Raw genomic sequence first — 18,436 nt, 5'->3', positions numbered from 1 at the left:
ACGGGCTGACCGGTCAACACTGATTTAAGACACAGTACACAGATAAAGTAGTTATGTCTCATGCCTTACGTAGCGGTGGACCCAGCGTCTGGATGAGTCAGGCGGATGATAGCCCCGCAGAGATGGATGACATGGCTGACCACGACGCTCCAGCTCCCACAACATCGCGCAGCCCTTCACCTCGATATTCAGCGTTGTCTCCAGAGATAATTGCTTTAATGAAGTTTATGAGAGATGAACGGCGCGAGGATGAAGCTAACAGACGTGTGGCGGATGAACACAGAAGGCAAGCAGAGGCAGAGAGAGACCACCAACGGAGATTGGAAGACAGTGCACGGTTTGAAGCTTTGATATCTCGCCTCACTGTTAACCAAGCCCCTGGCTCTAACACTGCCTCGGTACTGACTGGTTCAGATACCTCATCAATGCTTCCCTCACGCCCCCTAGCCCCACCTAAAGCAGCTGCTCAAACACCGCCCATCTTGAAGCCTGATGTGAATTTCCAGACTTTTCGTGAATGGCGGCGACGGTGGACTGATTATTCTACAATGGTGGATCTCCAGAGTTTGTCACAGCCTAAACAACTCATCCAGCTGCGTATGTGCCTGTCCTTGGAAATTCAGCGTGTCTTAGAACATACGTTGCAGGTACCTCCGACCTCTTCGCTGTCTGTAGAGGAGGTACTGGACATTCTACAACGGCACATCAAAGGACAGCAGAATGAAGCTCTGCACAGGAGGGAATTATTTAGCTGCAGACAGATGGAGGGTGAGTCTTTTGACGCCTTTTATGTACGTCTTAAGAGAGCCTCGGAAGAGGTAGATATATGTCTAGGCCACCACCAGCAGTGCGAGGAGACCCAGTTGAAGCAGGTGATCCTGATGGGTGTTAAGGACGAGGAACTTGTCCAACGCCTCACCTCCCTCGACTCTTCCTCTTCTCTCAAGGATGTGTTGACGATATGTCGCTCCTATGAGGCTGCCAGGTGTGCCACCTCTGCCATCCGAGCTCCCCCTACAGCTGTACGCGCTGTGTCCCGGTACAAGAAGGACAAGAAGTCTGCTCCTACGCCTTCGCCCACCACGTCCACGCCCGGTTCATTTTGTAACAACTGTGGTAAGCAGCACGGAACACAGGTGTGTCCAGCTGCTGAGTCTACATGCAACAGTTGTGACCGTAAGGGCCACTGGTCACTCACAGTACGGTGCCCAGCCAAACGCGTCCAGTGCAATGTGTGCGGTCGTCTGGGCCACTATGACAAGTGTTGCCCTTCCAACAAACCCAAGGGACAGCGTCGGCGGAAGCTTCAGCTCCCTTCCACCAGAGAGGGCCGCCCACAGTCTTCCAATCAGAAGCATGACGACCCTGGACAACGCTCGAGCCATATTAGGAATGTGTGCTCCCCCCCGCGTCCCAGGACCAAAGTCCCCCAGTACATCAGTGTCATTGTGACCTACCGCAGTGTGTCATCCCGTCTTCAGATGTTGCCCGACACCGGCGCTGATGCTACAGTCATCGGTCCCCAGCATTTGCAATGCTTGGGGCTCTCTCCAAGTGATCTAGGACCGCCCCCCAAGGATCTCCGCTTTATGGCAGATGGTTCACAGATGACCCCGGCCCTGGGTTCACTCCAAGCACAAGTCACCTTTGGCAACAGGTCGTGTCAAGCCTGGATTGATGTGCATAACGGTGTCCCGACTCCTTTGCTGTCCTACAGACATTGTCAAGAGTTGGCCATCATCTCCCAGGACTTCCCCAAACCTATTCTTGAGGTAAAACACGCCAACAGGGTGCAAAAAGGGAGCAGCAACGACCCTGCTGCCGCCCTACCCCTGCCTCTTGCCAGTGACACCTCTCCTTCGGATGCTCGGAAGTACTTCCTGAAGGAATTCAGCGACGTTCTGGTGACCAAGTCCGCTCTGGAATCCAAGCCTCTCAAGAAGATGGCAGGTCCCCCCATGAGGATCCACCTGAGGGACGACGCGAAGCCCTTCGCTATTTACACCCCTCGACTGGTTCCCCTGGCCTTCCGCGAGGCGGTCAAAAACGAGCTGGACTCCATGGTCGCCCAAGAAATTATTGCACCAACCGGCGATGACCCGTCTCCATGGTGTCACCCTATGGTTGTCGTCGCAAAACCTAAAGGTGGTGTTCGGATCACCACTGACCTCTCCAAGCTCAACAGCCAGGTGTCTCGTCCTGCGCACCCTTCTCCCACGCCCTTTGCAGCTATACGCAGTGTGAACCCGAAGGCGCGCTTCTTCACGACGATGGACGCCCTGTGTGGATACTGGCAGATAGAGCTTGCCGAAGAAGACCGACCACTCACAACTTTCATCACCCCGCATGGACGTTACAGTTATTGCCGTGGCCCCATGGGATTCGCCGCTACAGGAGACGCTTTCTGTCTTCGAGGTGATATGGCTCTACAAGGTCTGGCAAACTGCGTGAAAGTGGTCGACGACATACTCGTGTACGACGAGGATTATATGGATCACCTCTGCCGTATCTACGAGGTACTCAACAGGTGCCGGAAGCACGGCATTACCCTAAATGCCGACAAGTTTGTTCTGGCCAGCTCTTCAGTTGACTTTTGTGGGTACACCCTCTCAGGGAATGGTATCGCAGCTGACCCGGAAAAGGTCCGCGCCATCACGGATTTTCCCACCCCTGCTAACCTCACCGACTTGAGGTCCTTCATCGGTCTCGTCAACCAGTTAGCAGAGTTTTCGTCGGACATCTCCGCAGCTGCTCAACCACTTCGCCCCCTGATGAGCCCCAAGAGGACATTCCTGTGGACCCCCGACCACGACAAGGCCTTCCAGCAAGTGAAACAGGCCCTGTCTCGTCCACCTGTCCTCGCCACGTTTGACCCAGCCTTGCCGACAGTTCTGCAGACAGATGCCTCACGCTTGTATGGCGTGGGATACGCCCTACTGCAGGATCATGGTGGAGGGCAGTTCCGGCTCGTCCAGTGTGGCTCGCGTTTCCTCTCTGACACTGAGACGCGCTACGCCACTATTGAGTTGGAGCTGTTGGCTGTGGTTTGGGCGATGTCCAAGTGCAGGTTTTACCTCATAGGCCTGCAACACTTTCACCTAGTGACCGACCATCGCCCGCTTGTCCCGATCCTCAACCACTACACGCTAGACGCCGTTGAGAACCCTCGCCTCCAGCGTCTGAAAGAGAAGCTCTCGGCGTACATCTTCACAGCAGTGTGGCGTGCTGGTAAGGAGCTCTGCATCCCTGATGCCTTATCCCGCTCTCCTGTCAGCCGCCCTACTCCAGAAGACCATGTGCTCGACGCCGACCTCGCTCTTTCCGTCAGGACTGTGGTCACTCTCCATGCCGTCCAATCCCTTCGTTCGGACCTGTCACCAGATGACGACAAGGCAATGGAGGACCTTCGAACAGCGGCCCGAGATGACCCTTCCTACGTCCGACTTGTCGAGTGTGTGAGGAATGGATTTCCTAGCAACCGCTACGATCTTCACAACACCCTGCTCCCGTATTGGAAACTCCGCGATGAACTCTACTGCGACGGAGACCTTGTTCTGTACGGAGCACGTGTAGTTGTCCCTGCTGCATCACGTCCCCACGCCTTGGCTCGCCTTCACGACAGTCACCGTGGAGCTGAGGCCACCAAACGACGTGCACGACAGACTGTGTTCTGGCCCGGCATCAACTCCGACATCTCCAATGTTGTCCGTGCGTGTGAGCCCTGCCAAGTATTACAACCCAGCCAGCAGCAGGAACCCTTCATGAGTGACGACAACCCCACCCGCCCCTTTGAGTCTGTGTCGGCCGACTTTTTCTGTGTGTCAGGAAAGTCCTTCCTTGTTATCGTCGACCGTCTCTCTGGTTGGCCGGTTGTCATCAAGTGCGGTAATGACACGACGTCTGCCGCCACCATCAGCAAGTTCCGCCACTACTTCCGTGACGTGGGCGTTCCTGTACGCCTGCGAACCGACGGAGGGCCTCAGTTCACAAGCCGGGACTTTGCTGTGTTCCTTGACCGATGGGGAGTCCGGCATGTGTTGTCATCGCCCCATTACCCGCAGTCCAACGGCCACGCTGAGGCTGCTGTCAAATCCCTGAAGCACCTCATCCTTAAGGTGGCCCCTTCTGGGAACATTGACTGCGAGGCCTTCGACCGGGGTCTTCTTGAACTCCGCAACACACCTAACTACACCAGACGCTCCCCTGCCCAGGTTTTGTGTCCCTGCTCACCCTCAGTCGAAAAAACAATCATAATCATTTTTGTCATTCTTCGCTGCACCGACTCTAGTGAATATATATCCATTCTATAATAGGGCACCAGAACTGAACCGCATAATCGAGGTGCGGCCTGACTAGCGCCAAGATATAGTTGCAATAAGACCTCTGCACTCTTGTTACTTACACTTCTAGATATAAAACCCAATACTCTGTTTGCCTTATTTCGAACATTAACGCACTGTTTTCTAGGCCGTAGGTCCGGGCTTACAAGTACCCCTAGGTCTCTTTCACAAGTCGACTGGTTATACGGCCCCACTCAGATTTAACACCATCTACGCTGACCCTCTGCGTTCTATAGGTGAGCCATGATTTTATCCAATTTAAAACATTCCCCTCAATACCATGAGCCTTAATTTTTCTCAGAAGCCTCTGATGCGGTACTCTGTCAAATGCTTTGCTAAAGTCTAAGTAAATAACATCGTCATTTTCGTCATTATCTACTACCTCGAAGACTTTCCTAAAAAACGTTAGCAGATTTGTTAGACAAGATTTTCCCTTTGTAAACCCAAGTTGAGAGTCAAAGATTAATTTGCTTTTCTCTAGATGCGATCGGATGCTATCTGCTATAATTGATTCAAGAAATTTCCCCACTAGTGACGTCAAACTGATCGGCCGGTAATTAGACTCCAGTGTCTAATGATTTTGTAAATAAGTTTACAAGGGGTCCGCTAATCTGTTCCCTACACTCTTTCACGACTCGAGGGAAAATTTCATCCGGCCCTGGGGATTTTGTTTTCTTTAGTTTATTTATCTTCTTAAGAACATCCTCTTTTCTGATAGTGATATTCTTTAATTTCTCTTCTTCCTTTCCCTTAAATATCAGTTCCACCTCTGGAATTTCATCGCAAATTTCTTCTGTGAAAACTGATAAGAAGTAGCTGTTCAATGCTTTACTTATTTCTCACTGCCATTTATCACTTCTCCCCTCCCTGACTTTAAAGGCCCAACTTTGTCCTTGACCTTTGTCCTATATACCTGGAAAAATCCCTTGGGATTCGCCTTGGATTCTCTTGCTATTTTGATTTCATAGTCTCTCTTTGCTTTCCTTACATTTTTCTTAACATTCCTAGATAGTTCATTATACCTGTTTCTGAGCTGCTCCTCCTCTCCCTTTAATTTCTTATATATTCCTTTCTTTATTCCTATGTCATGTTTAAGTTTTCTGGTCATCCACCTTGGCTCATTCTTATTTGACCTAATTTTTCTGTATGGTATATTTTGTTCTTGTGTTTTATGTAGTGTACTAGTGAATATATTATAGTCATGATCAATTGTTGTGTCATCTATGACCTCACCCCTTGCTACTGGGAACTGACGTGACTGTTCCCAGGTGACCTCACCTAGGTACCATCTTAACCCCTGATAATCCGCCAACCGAAAGTTTGGGACTCTGAACATATTGTCATTGTTTTTCGTTTCCCAATTTAGGGTGAACTTGATTTCTCTGTGATCACTGTTACCTAGTTCTTCCCCTACTGTGATATCTCTGATAATATTTTCCTTATTTGTTAATACTAGGTCTAATATATTGTCACCTCTAGTAGGTTCTGTAATTAGTTGTTTCAAAAAATTGTCCTGTACTGCGTCTAGGAAGTCTTCAGATTCATAGTCGCCTACAATGTTGTCCCAGTCAATCTTTCTGAAGTTGAAATCCCCCATAATGCATAGGTTGTTATATTTTGCTGCCCTACTCATTTCCTGCCATATGGGCTGAGCTGCTTCTTTGCCAAGACTTGGGAGCCTGTAAATCACTCCCATAATTAGTTTTTCTCTTCCTTCCGTGATTTCTACCCACACAGAAATGCCATATATTCTGGGCCTATGTCCATTAATACATAAAAAAAACTGATAAGGCAATTATCACACACCCTTGTCTCGCTCAAACTTACCCTAAAAGGCATAGAGCTGGACAACAGTGATATACTGCTTTGGCTAGCCTTAAGCATGGCAAAGAGGATCAAGAGAAGCACCTAGGTAATTATACTTTACTTACATATATTTACAAATAAATGGTACAAGAGAAAATATAAATGCACTTCCTACCTAATTGGAAGTTCAGCATAAGCACCACTGGTTTCCACCTAGTATTCCTTAGGACAGGGAGGACAAACCTTTGCCACATGGCTCAGACAGAGAAGAGAAAGAGGGCAAAACAGACATGTCTACAGGTCAGAGCTGTAACAAAGACAGAGTGTCCTGCAGTGAGTCTGGTGTAGAACAGATGAGACAGCCTGGGTCATACAAGTTTGACGGCCTAGTAAGCTCCACCTATCAGCACATGCGAAATGAACATTACTTAATTTACCTAGCTTGCATATTCGACAAGGCAAGGATTTAATGGGAGAAGGTAGGACTATCTATGGGAGTGCAATAGGTAATTAATATGAGCAAAAATACATGAAATAACAATGAGTACACAAGCATCAAGAAATGGGCATACTACAAAAGGGCTAACTGGCAACTCAAGCATCCACGCCCATGACTTCTGGTGGATGATGAAGTGGGCTGTGAAGTATTACTCAATAACATAGGCAAATCCCGATAGTTTGAATAGATCAACGACCTCACCAGCAAGGAATCGAACCCTCGACCTACTGGGTGGGACAAGGGAACGCTTACCGGCTAGGCCACAAGGACACTAAAAGCAGTTCTAGACTCTGATATATTTCACACAAAGCCTGTTCATCGAGCTGATGGCGCCGTGAACCTCATTGGGAAACTGCCCGTGCCTCTTATGTGGTGTCAGTAGCATTTTACCGAATCCAGCTGGTATGAAACTCGAGGTACATATATATATATATATATACTTCATTTTTAGTCCATATAACACGCGGACTTTGAACATATAATCACCACAGTGATTTACTTGCATATATATATATATATATATATATATATATATATATATATATATATATATATATATATATATATATATATATATATATATATATATATATATATATATATATATATATATATATATATATATATATATATATATATATATAAATGTAAATATAAAAGTAATATTATGCACATTCCTGTGACAGCTTGTTAAATATCACAAGTGTACCATATAGAAGACATAACTTGAATGCTTCCAACATAGTGTCAACGGCATGTTGTATTCTAACTATTATTTGGGGGAAGTATACCGTATTTGGATACACAGGAGTTTTGAGTCCTTATTAGGTGATACAAGGGTTTCTGGGAGGAGCCACGTGGCTTACAGGGCTTGGTCATACACTAAACTTTGTCTTCAATGGTTTGTAAGGTATTCAAAATTGTGTACAGAATAAATATGTTTCCACTTTCCTTGATAATGTCTAACTATGAATTACCACTACATCATGAAATAAGGATTAAGCAAGCCGGTGCACAAGCATAGGTGATAAGTTAGGAAGAACAACCGCTGTAGAGTTACTAAGAATCTGAGAAGCAGAAGAATAAACTCTGTTCCTCTTATTGACAAAAATTATTATGAGCAAGATGACGGTGATGATAACAACAAACATTTTCAAGGACAAGGTCACCGTGGGATGGGATTGATTGGTTCTGAAATTCAAAGGGGACCATAATTGATCATTTGCTCATAATTATATTTTTCCATAAATAGGGAGATATTTTCAGCATTTACAACTGTCTTTATTTTGTGGAGAATCTCTGGTTTGGATCCTACGGTCGACTGCAGGTTCCTTCTTCATGAATTATATCTTTGACTAATTCTATCTCTGATAGGCCACGCCTGTTATTTCCATGTACATAACAAATAGTGTGGGCATGTTTGGGGATAATCTGGGTGTTTTTTGATTACTTGCCATAGGGGTATACGCCATTACTGCAAGAATAAAGTTGGTTGTTGCACATCTGGCCTTGAAAATCTTACCCGAACCTTGAAAGCTTGAAAAAATGAAAACCTCCCATACATGGAAACATTAATTTTTTTCTTCTAAATATTTATTAATTTTACATTTTTGATATTCAAGAATCATAGATAACCAAGAAATATAAGAATTGTTTTGTCACTTGGTATGTCAAGTAATTTGACACAACTAGGCCCATTATTCGCCAAATTCTCACCTCTACGCAACGTGAATCTTCCTGTCTACCTGTGTGGGCTTTCTGTATACCTTAAATTTGTAGTTTTGGCCATTTCTCATGATAAGCATATCAAGGAATGGAAGTGATCCATTTATTTCTCTTTCAATTTCGAATGTGATCCCTTCCATTCCTTGATATGCTTATCATGAGAAATGGCCAAAACTACAAATTTAAGGTATACAGAAAGCCCACACAGGTAGACAGTTTCATACACTTTTTATCGAATCACCTGGAGTCTACCAAAATGTCAGTTTTTTCTGCTATGTTCTTAAGATGTCTGCGTATTTGTGACTCTGAATTTATTGACGATGAATTGAAACACATTCGTTCTATTGCACAAAAACTCTGGTACCCTTCTGTGTTTGTTGATCGTTGTTTTAAAAAGGGCTAAAAAAATCCTTTCATTCCTCTCAAACCAGGCAAATTCCTACACTTAAGAACATTTTGACTCTGCCCTATCGTAATGAATTTGTCCCGTTAGTTCGGTCCCTCAAGCTACTAAATATCAATGTTGTTTTCAAGTATGACTCAACCATTACCAATATGTTAATAAGAAATAGCCCAAGTTTGAATGTAAATGGAAGTGTTTATTGTATTCCATGTAGCAAATGTAATGGTAATTATGTAGGACAGATAGGAAAAACACTGCAGTTAAGAATCAAGCAACATAAGTATAATATCAGAACAGCATCTGAAAGCAGTGCCCTGTTCGTTCATGTTAGGAATAATAATCATCCCATTGCTTGGGAAAAAAGCTTAGAAGTATTTAAATCATCTTGTGTCACAGAAAGACTTCTGGTTGAAGCTAGTTTGATTGAGGAATTAAAATCAATAAACCTTAGTGATGGTCAGTTCAAAACTGATAATATGTTACATAAATAATTTGTCAGTGGCCCAAGGTTAAAAGTGCTTTGAAAATCTTTGATCTAGATGTATGATAGTTATTTAGTGGGTCCCTTATTTTTGACCTGACCTGACTAGTCACGTCACCCCCTTCTCTTAAGCTCCTCTACGTGTGTGTGTTGGTGTGGGGATTAGTGGATGACATAATTATGACCTGACCTCATGTTCAATAAGGTCACCCTGTATATTTAAGCCTCTCTCTGTCCATGTAATCCAGTTGCCTCTGAAGATGTCTTGAATAAAGACGAAAGCTAAGGTGCTCCGTTGTTTCCCTTTTCCCGTGTGATTATATATATATATATATATATATATATATATATATATATATATATATATATATATATATATATATATATATATATATATATAATCACACGGGAAAGGGAAACAACGGAGGACAGACAGGAAAAACATTGAACATAAGAACATAAGAATGGAGGAAACTGCAGCGGGCCTATTGGCCCATACTGGGCAGTCCCGTTTACACCCAACCCCTATTGCTCATATGAGCATCCAACCTATGTTTGAAGCAATTCAGCGTATTCGAGTTAATGATGATATTTGGTAACTTGTTCCATTCATCCACTACTCTGTTTCCAAACCAGTGTTTACCTATTTCACGCCTAAATCTAAATTTGTCTAATTTAAAACCATTGTTACGAGTTCAGCTCAGAATCAGACAACATAAGTACAATATCAGAACAGCATCTGAAAGCAGTGCCTTGTTCGTTCATGTTGGGAATAATAATCATCCCATTGCTTAGGAAAAATGCTTAGAAGTATTCAAATCATCTTGTGTCACAGAAAGACTTCTGGTTGAAGCTAGTTTGATTAAGGAATTAAAATCAATAAACCTCAGTGATGGTCAGTTCAAAACTGATAATATGTTACATAAATTTATTTGTCCCAAGGTTAAAAATGCTTTGAAAACCTTGGATCTAGATGTCGGATAGTTATTTAGTGGGTCTCTTTTCCTTGACCTGACCTGACTAGTCACGTCGCCCCCTTTTCTTAAGCTCCTCTACGTGTGTGCTGGTGTTGGTGTGGGGATTAGTGGATGACATCATTATGACCGGACCTCATGTTTAATACGGTCACCCTGTATATTTAAGCCTCTCTCTGTCCATGTAATCCAGTTGTCTCTGAAGATGTCTTGAATAAAGACGAAAGCTAAGGTGCTCCGTTGTTTCTCTTTTCCCGGGGGGCAGTGTAGAAGCAACAATTAAAATTAATTCCTTAGTAGGCTACACTAAACTATTACTACAGTACAGTGCTTTGATTTACTGAGATAGTCAATGACAATTTAGACGGCAGGGTGGATATCAAGTACCGGATGAAGGGACTTTTCAACATAGAGTCAGATGGCTCTAGGCAAAGGTGTCGGCAGCTTCCATTACTGAACGGCATGCAGACGACCTCACGCTTGTCGCTCATACTCAACGCGTCCTACAGGAGATCCTAAACACCTACGCAGATGCATATGCACACTTCGGCCTTGAGGTGAATGTACGTAATACTCATATTCCCTTTCAACCCCATCAAAAAGTTGGTAAATCAAGGGTGTGTACTAGCACCAACTCTCTTTTCCATTTCTTTGGGTGCCTTCCTTACTTGTGTCAGTGCCAATTTAGCCGGCGGGTTGACATCCAGTACCGGATGAGGGTGTATTAGCCCCCGTCTCATGGCAGTAGCAATTGTATAATTTGGGTTAATACATTTTGTTTATATAATCCAATCACCCTACTGTAATGTTCCATAAGCTGTGAGGTGCCATGTGCCGTTCAAGTGAGGGGAAATACCTCTATCAGTTAGGTACTACGTGGCCTAGCCGTGAGAAAGATGACATTAAAGAATTTCTGGAGCTTGCAGACGATCTAGGAAATTGCGTTAACAACTTAAAGGTACTGGGAAAACTGCACGAAATCGACACCTGCGAATCACTGAATACTTTGGCTAAGAAATTCACCGGAAAGATCATAGAGCGATACGAGGATAGAGCATATGACTGTGAAAAGAGGGACAGGGATTCTCCAGGGGTCGAGTGGATGAAGGATTTCGTACAGGAACCGCTAGACAGGACAAGAAGGGCTTCAAGGAGACGAGGAGTGTGAAGGCCAAAGAGATCGATCTGAAGGTGACTAGCGTCGGAGTGAGAAGTCGATCCATCAACATTCCCAGAATCCTCGTTATTAAGGACCTGCCTTCTTCACTGGAAGGATCGATTGCGGACACCAGAGCTGTTGCCAAGTGGAGGCACCTCTAAGGAACCACACATTCCACGCACCGGAAAGGGTGGATCACCTGAGAGGGCTAGATGTACCACAAGCCCTAACACCGTTAGAAGTGAGGGCCAGGGGAAATAGAGAGCCGTTCGCGGTGTGCACTCTTCTAGGATGGACCATAAATGGACCGATTGGACCGTCAATAAGTGACCACCTAGCAATCAACCACCTCATCTCAGAGAAGCCGCTGAGCCTGGAGATACGTTTAGAGGAACAGGTCAGACACTTCTGGGAATGTGACTCAGCTTACTGCAATGAAAACCCCATCTCTGTTGAAGACAGAAGAGTCTTGGTGCTGTGGTGAACTTCAGTGACGAGGGTGAACTGGCACTATCAACTTCCCATTCCGTTCCGTCATAAAGAGCCGGGACTCCCGAATAACAGGAAACTAGCTGAACAACGGCTGGAGAGCTTGAAGAAAAGTCTCCAGTAAGACCCAGACCTCCGTCAAAGATATCAAGAAGATATGCAAAACCTGATCAACAAGAGACATGCTCAGAGAGTCCCACACCGAGAGCTTACCATTGTGCCGGGGAATACGTGGTATCTCCCACATCACCCACTATTGAACCAAAATAAGCCCGGGAAGTTGAGAATAGTTTTTGACTGTGCTGCAACGTATGAGTCAGTGTCCCTGAACAGCCAAGTGATGCAAGGGCCCGACCTCAACAACAAATTGATGGGAGTCCTCATTAGATTCCGACAAGAAAGGGTGGCACTTATGGCTGATATCGAGGCTATTTTCCACTAGGTACGAGTACTGCCTGAGCATGTAGACGCCCTGCGCTTCCTGTGGTGGACAGACGACCAACTATCAGGAGACCCGGTCACTTACCGGATGAAGGTACATCTCTTCGGGAGAGTGTGGAGCCATCATGTGCTGGATACGCACTACGACGAACATTCCAAGACCACGGGAAAAGGCTCCAGGAAGAAATTAAGAAAGCAAGTCACAACTTCAATGTAGATGATCTGCTTCTTTCAGTAGCATCACCAGGGAAGGTTGCGAGAGTCACTCACCAACTGAGGCAGCTGATGAAAGAAGGCGGGTTCAGACTCACAAAGGGATCCTCAGCGCAGTCCCACAAACGGAAAGAGCCACAGAAGTGAAAGAAGTACTTTTGAAAGATGACAGGCTCCTATCTGAGCGGGCATTGGGAATCATGTGAGATCTAGAGAATGACGAACTTGTAGTCCGAATCCAGATCCCGACGAAGCCGCAGACGAAGCGAGTTCTCCTCAGTATGGTCAGCTCCATATACGACCCATTAGGAATCATTGCTCCTAGCACCATTCCAGGAAGAGTGCAGGCGAGGCATCTGGTGGAATGAGCAAATGACCGAACACAACAGAGCCGCTTGGCAGCAGTGGCTAAATGAACTTCCCCACTTGTCTCAAGTACGTATCCCGCGATGTTACCAGCCTGAATGAGCAAATCCAATAACTACGGTACAACTGCACCACTTCTGCGACGCCTTCCAGCAAACATACGGGGCTGTATTCTACCTCAGGACCGCAAGTGAAGATGGAGCCCACTCTATTTCCTTTGTGTGTGGCAGAGCCAAACTAGCTCCTCTAAAACAACAAACCATACCTCGGTTCGAACTATGTGTGGTAGTATTGGCGGCCAAAGCAGACAAACACCTGAGAGAAGAACTAAAGTTGCATACCGACAGATCAGTGTTCTGGACAGACAGCATGGTCACCCTTCAATACATACGAAACACTGAACGGCTCTTCCATACCTTTGTGGCAAACTGAATTGCAATGATACATGCGAATTCCGACGCAGAACAATGGCGACATATGAGCTCCACCCACAACCCAGCTGATAATGCCAGGTGTGGACTGCATGGGGCAGAATTGAACAAGGACTGCAGATGGGTTCAGGGACCCTATTTTCTCCTCTTGGGAGAATACAATTGGCCGAAGAACCCAAAGCCGATTCCTAACCTTGTAGATGGAAACGCGGAGGTTAAAAGAGATGCGACAGTACTGGCAACGAGCACTGACCAGGTGGAGAATACCCTAAAAAGGCTTTGGGCAAAGTAATCCTCATGATATCAGCTACTGAAAGACGTGGCGTGGCTCAGGGGGGTTCATACAGTGGCGCTTCAGAGATCCAAAGGAAGAACGTCACCAAGAAGATCAAATAAAGGTCAGCGAGTTGGATGAGACAAGATTAGCTGTCTTGCGACTCATACGAAGGGAGGGTTTTCTCCACGAGATAGACTCGGTGGAACGAGGACACTCCATCAGGACTGGTGACGTAAGCAGGCTGGAACCCTACCTAGGTACAGACGGCCTAATCAGAGTAGGCGATCGACTGAAGCGTGCTGTTTTCCATCCACACCAAAAGAACCCTACACTGTTATCCAGGGACGAAAAAACCACAGAACTTATCGTGCGAGAGGTACATTCAACCAGGGCTGGCCACTCAGGACGCGAGCACACTCTAGCCTCGCTATGTAAGACATATTGGGTACCGAAGTGCCGTAAGTTGACCTACCGAGTACTCCGTACGTGTGTAATTTGTCGAAAGAAGCAATTAGAAGCCTACTCTCCAACGCCAAGCTGACCTGCCAGAAGACCTGGTACATCAAGAAGACCGGCCATTCACCTGCACCGGAGTCGACTGTTTCGGTCCCTTCATGGTTAAACAAGGCCGGGCCCGGGCGGAAAGATGGGGATGCTTGTTTACATGTCTGGCCACCCGAGCTATGCTCCTGGGAATCACATCCCACAGAGGTCCTCCCAAGCGCATCAGATCCGACAATGGAACCAACATGATTGGAGCGAACAGAGAACTTCAAGAGGCGGTGAGTAAGTGGAACAGCAGTGACACTGTTTGGAACACACTCCTACAGAGACAAATAGAATGGGAGTTCAACCCTCAGACTGCCTCTCACATGGGCGGAGTGTGGGAGCGTCAGATCCGCACGGTGAAAAAGGTTCTCCAGGGGGTGATGGGCATACATGTACTAGACGACGAGCGACTCAACACCCTGTTCTGTGGCGTGGAAGGGATAGACAACGGGAGGCCCATCACCCCAGTATTTGACGACCCGAGAGACCTAGAAGCATTCACGCCGCTTCACCTACTGCGAATGCACGTGGGAACCCTCCCCACTGGAGGTGATCAGTCCATAGCAAAAGCCTACCGACGAAGATGGAAGTATGTGCAATTCATTGCAGACCAATTTTGGAAGAGGTGGGCGAAGGAATATCTCCCGACAATCCGGCGGCGACAAAAGCACTTCCAGGCGCACCTCAACTTCCGCGCTGGGGACATCGTCATCATAGCTGGACATTCTCTCTCAAGCAGCCAATGGATGCTAGGAAGGGTATTGGAGACGGTACCGGGGTAATGACAGCCTTGTGCGGCGTGCCAAAGTGAAGACGAAGGACTCAGTGTTAATATGCCCAGTGACAAAGCTCTGCTTATTGGAGGGAGTTGGAGAGTGAGACTCCCGGCAGACAATGGGTTTCGAGCAAGCTCGAGAGGGGGAGTGTTACCGCCACAGTAGAATAAACTAGAGAGAGAGAGAGAGAGAGAGAGAGAGAGAGAGAGAGAGAGTTTACAACGAACTTTGCTGAGGTGTTAAAAGTGAAACAGATGTCCCTCGCCTCGGGGCTGACTAACTCGCTCCTTGTGGGGTTCAGAAGATTGTCTCTAGCCATCCAGTGAGCTAACAAATGAGGGAGCTAATAAGTCCTACATTAGACCCGAAATACGTAAGTTTTATTTGATTTAACACCCCACAATACTCAAATATATCATATGTAGTTGTTAATAATGAAGGAACGTACGAGTAATTTAATTATCTCATATGTAACGTATGTAATTTGTACTCTGCAGGTTTTGACCGAATAAAAAACAATCGAGTCCTACGTGCAAGGGCCTCACTATCCCACAATCGCTCATCGGGCGGTTAAAGTTACGAATAGTTGGACTGTTGCTTTTTTATGATCTTTTACCTTCCTTGTTTGGTGAAAGTTATCTCATCATGTTGTGATATCTGGCTGGCACTGATTACCATGTTCATTGTGTATATATAAAGTGTGTTTATTGATCATATATTGTGTGTGTGTGAGAGAGAGAGAGAGAGAGAGAGAGAGAGAGAGAGAGTGTGTGTGTGTGTGTGTTTTTTTTTTTGTGTGTGTTTGTGTATGTGTGTGCAGACATGCTTACAGAGTTCCAACGAGAACCCAACGACTACACCGGCGGACGAAAGACAATGCCTGATGGACAGGCTACTAAAGCGAAACAAAACAAACTTGGCTATCGGCAGTCCATTGTAACTCTCCCTCTCCCCAGTTGTTGCAACACTTGCACCACTGGATCAGGATAAGGGAGAGCCAAGATGTGTGGTTGCAGCCTGCACTCCTGCCTCACCACATAAATCAATTCACAAGCAGCCATCATCCAGCTCATCATACCTCTCATCATCATCAAAACCCCTATACCCCCCAAAATCCTATGGCTATGGAAGAGTGGCGACCGGGACAGGCAGAGATGACTGCCTGGTGTCGCTAGTCACAACTCTGCTCATGGACGGCACAGATAAGATGGTCGTGCGACAGAGCAGCCCTTCCAAGGAGCCACTCTGCTCACCCCGCATGGGGAGGGGGCTAGTAAAAGCGCCCTAAACAATGCCTGCCTAAGAACCCTACCTGACTCGGCAACCGCTCCTAGTAAGGTCATCCTTATGCGGTCGAAAACACAATCAAAATCACAGATCCAAACAAAAACAAACTATACAACCTCTTATGGTCGCTGCATGGAATGTCAGGACCCTGCTGGATACCGGCACATATGAGCGTCCTGAAAGAAGAACTGCCCTTGTGGTAAAGAGCTGGCTACGTATAACATCGACATAGCAGTCATTAGTGACTCCCGGCTATCAGATGAGGGCCAAGTCAAAGAAATGGGGGATTTGACTATACCTTCTTTTAGGAGGGTAAGCCTGCTGAGGAGAGAAACCGCATTTATGGAGTTGGCTTTACCATCCGCCAACGTATCCTACACAGGCTAACTGAAATGCCTATTAGGATCAACGAGCTCCTCATGACGCTTGGAGTCCCACTGAATCACTCACATCATGCCTTTTTCAACAGTGCATACGTCCCAACACTGGATGTAGATGATAACATCAAGGAGGCCTTTTATGCCGACCTCGACAGAGAAGAAGAGGTTGTTCTCCGTGATGACTTCAATACCACAGATGGCAGAAATGGTAACATTTGGCAGGGAACCATAGGGAGAAATGGACTAGGCAAGTGTAATCCCAACTGCATACTCCCCCTCAGCAAGTGTGGTGCACAAAACCTCACTATCACCAATACCTTGTTTAGGCAGGCCGACAAGTTCAAGGGTTCTTGGCAACACCCACGATCCAAACATTGGCATCTCATTGACTACATCATTGTCAGAGAAAGAGATCGCCGTGATGTCCTCATCACCCATGCCATGCGTGGCTCAGACCACTGTGACACTGATCATCGGCTTATCAGAGCCAAACTCTCACTTCATGTCGCCCCAAAACGGCGAAGGCAGCAAGCCTCCAGAAGAGGTTTTAATACTAAGTCTGGAGGATCCATTGGTAGCACATGCTTTCAGAGAGCAGCTCGAACATGTGCTGATAAACAACCCAACAGCAAACAACGCTGTTCTGACAAAAACCTGCAGATCAAACCCTCGGACAGATCGAGAGAATGCACCAGGACTGGTTTGATGAAAATAACCCGGCAATCAATGTACTCATCGATGATAAACGTTCTGCTTTTACTGAATGGCAGAACAACGCTCAGTCTCGGACCAAAGCTGATACCTTCTGCAAGAAGAAAGAGGTAGCCCAACGGGAACTTCTCAATTTAAAGAACGAATGGTATAAAAATAACGTGTGTGAAATACAAAAACTTGCAGATTAGCACAAGATGCGTGAATTTTTCAATTCCACTAAAACATTTTATGGGCCAATTACTTATGGCGCAACCCTCCTCCGCTCATCCGACGGTAACTTTATAATTAAAGACGATGAAGCCTTCAGTGCTGGAAAGAGCACTACCATTGACTGTTCAACCGAAACGCCGATGTGGATGTCCTGACTACCCAACAGGTCCTTCAGCCTCCAGAGCTGACCCACCTCAGCTATCCGCCATCCCTGATGGCTATTGCTATCAGACAGATAAAAAATAACAAAGCCTCAGGGCCTGATGGAATCCCAGCCGAGGTGTATAAAGCAGCAGGACCGTCTCCACTCTCTCCTGGAGAATATGGGAAAAGGAGGAAATCCCCCCAAGCCCTTAAAGACGCTCCATTGTCAACATTTATAAGAGCAAGGGAGACCGGTAGGACTTTGGCAACTACCGTGGGATCTCGCTGCTGTTCGTAGCTGGCAAGATTATCACTCGAGTCCTCCTAAACACGCTTTTTCCTGGGGCGGAAAACTTCCTCCCAGAATCTCAATGTGGCCTTAGAGCTTAGACCATCACGTGGCACCAATGACATGATCTTTGCTGCCCGCCAGATACAGGAAAAGTGCAGAGAACAGCGTCTTGACCTGTACATGGGTTTCATCGACCTAACCAAGGCCTTCGACTCGGTCAACAGGGAAGCCCTCTGGTGGATCCTCAGCCGTTCTGGCTACCTAGCCAAAATTCATCGCAAATTTGAGGCAACTCCACGATGGCATGAACGGCGGTGTCCTGCACAACGGTACCAACTCTGAGTTCTCCCCCATCCAAATAGGGGTTAAACAAGTGTGTGTACTGGCACAAACTCTCTTTCTATTTTCCTGGCTGCCTTCCTTACTTGTGCCGGTGCCAATTTAGCCGGCGGGGTGGACATCGAATACCGGATAAAGGGG

The sequence above is a fragment of the Homarus americanus genome, unplaced genomic scaffold (assembly GCF_018991925.1).
Source record: "Homarus americanus isolate GMGI-L3 unplaced genomic scaffold, GMGI_Hamer_2.0 scaffold42746, whole genome shotgun sequence".
NCBI lineage: Eukaryota > Metazoa > Arthropoda > Malacostraca > Decapoda > Nephropidae > Homarus > Homarus americanus.
The sequence above is the reverse complement of the archived record's forward strand: the minus strand, read 5'-3'. Positions refer to the sequence as shown.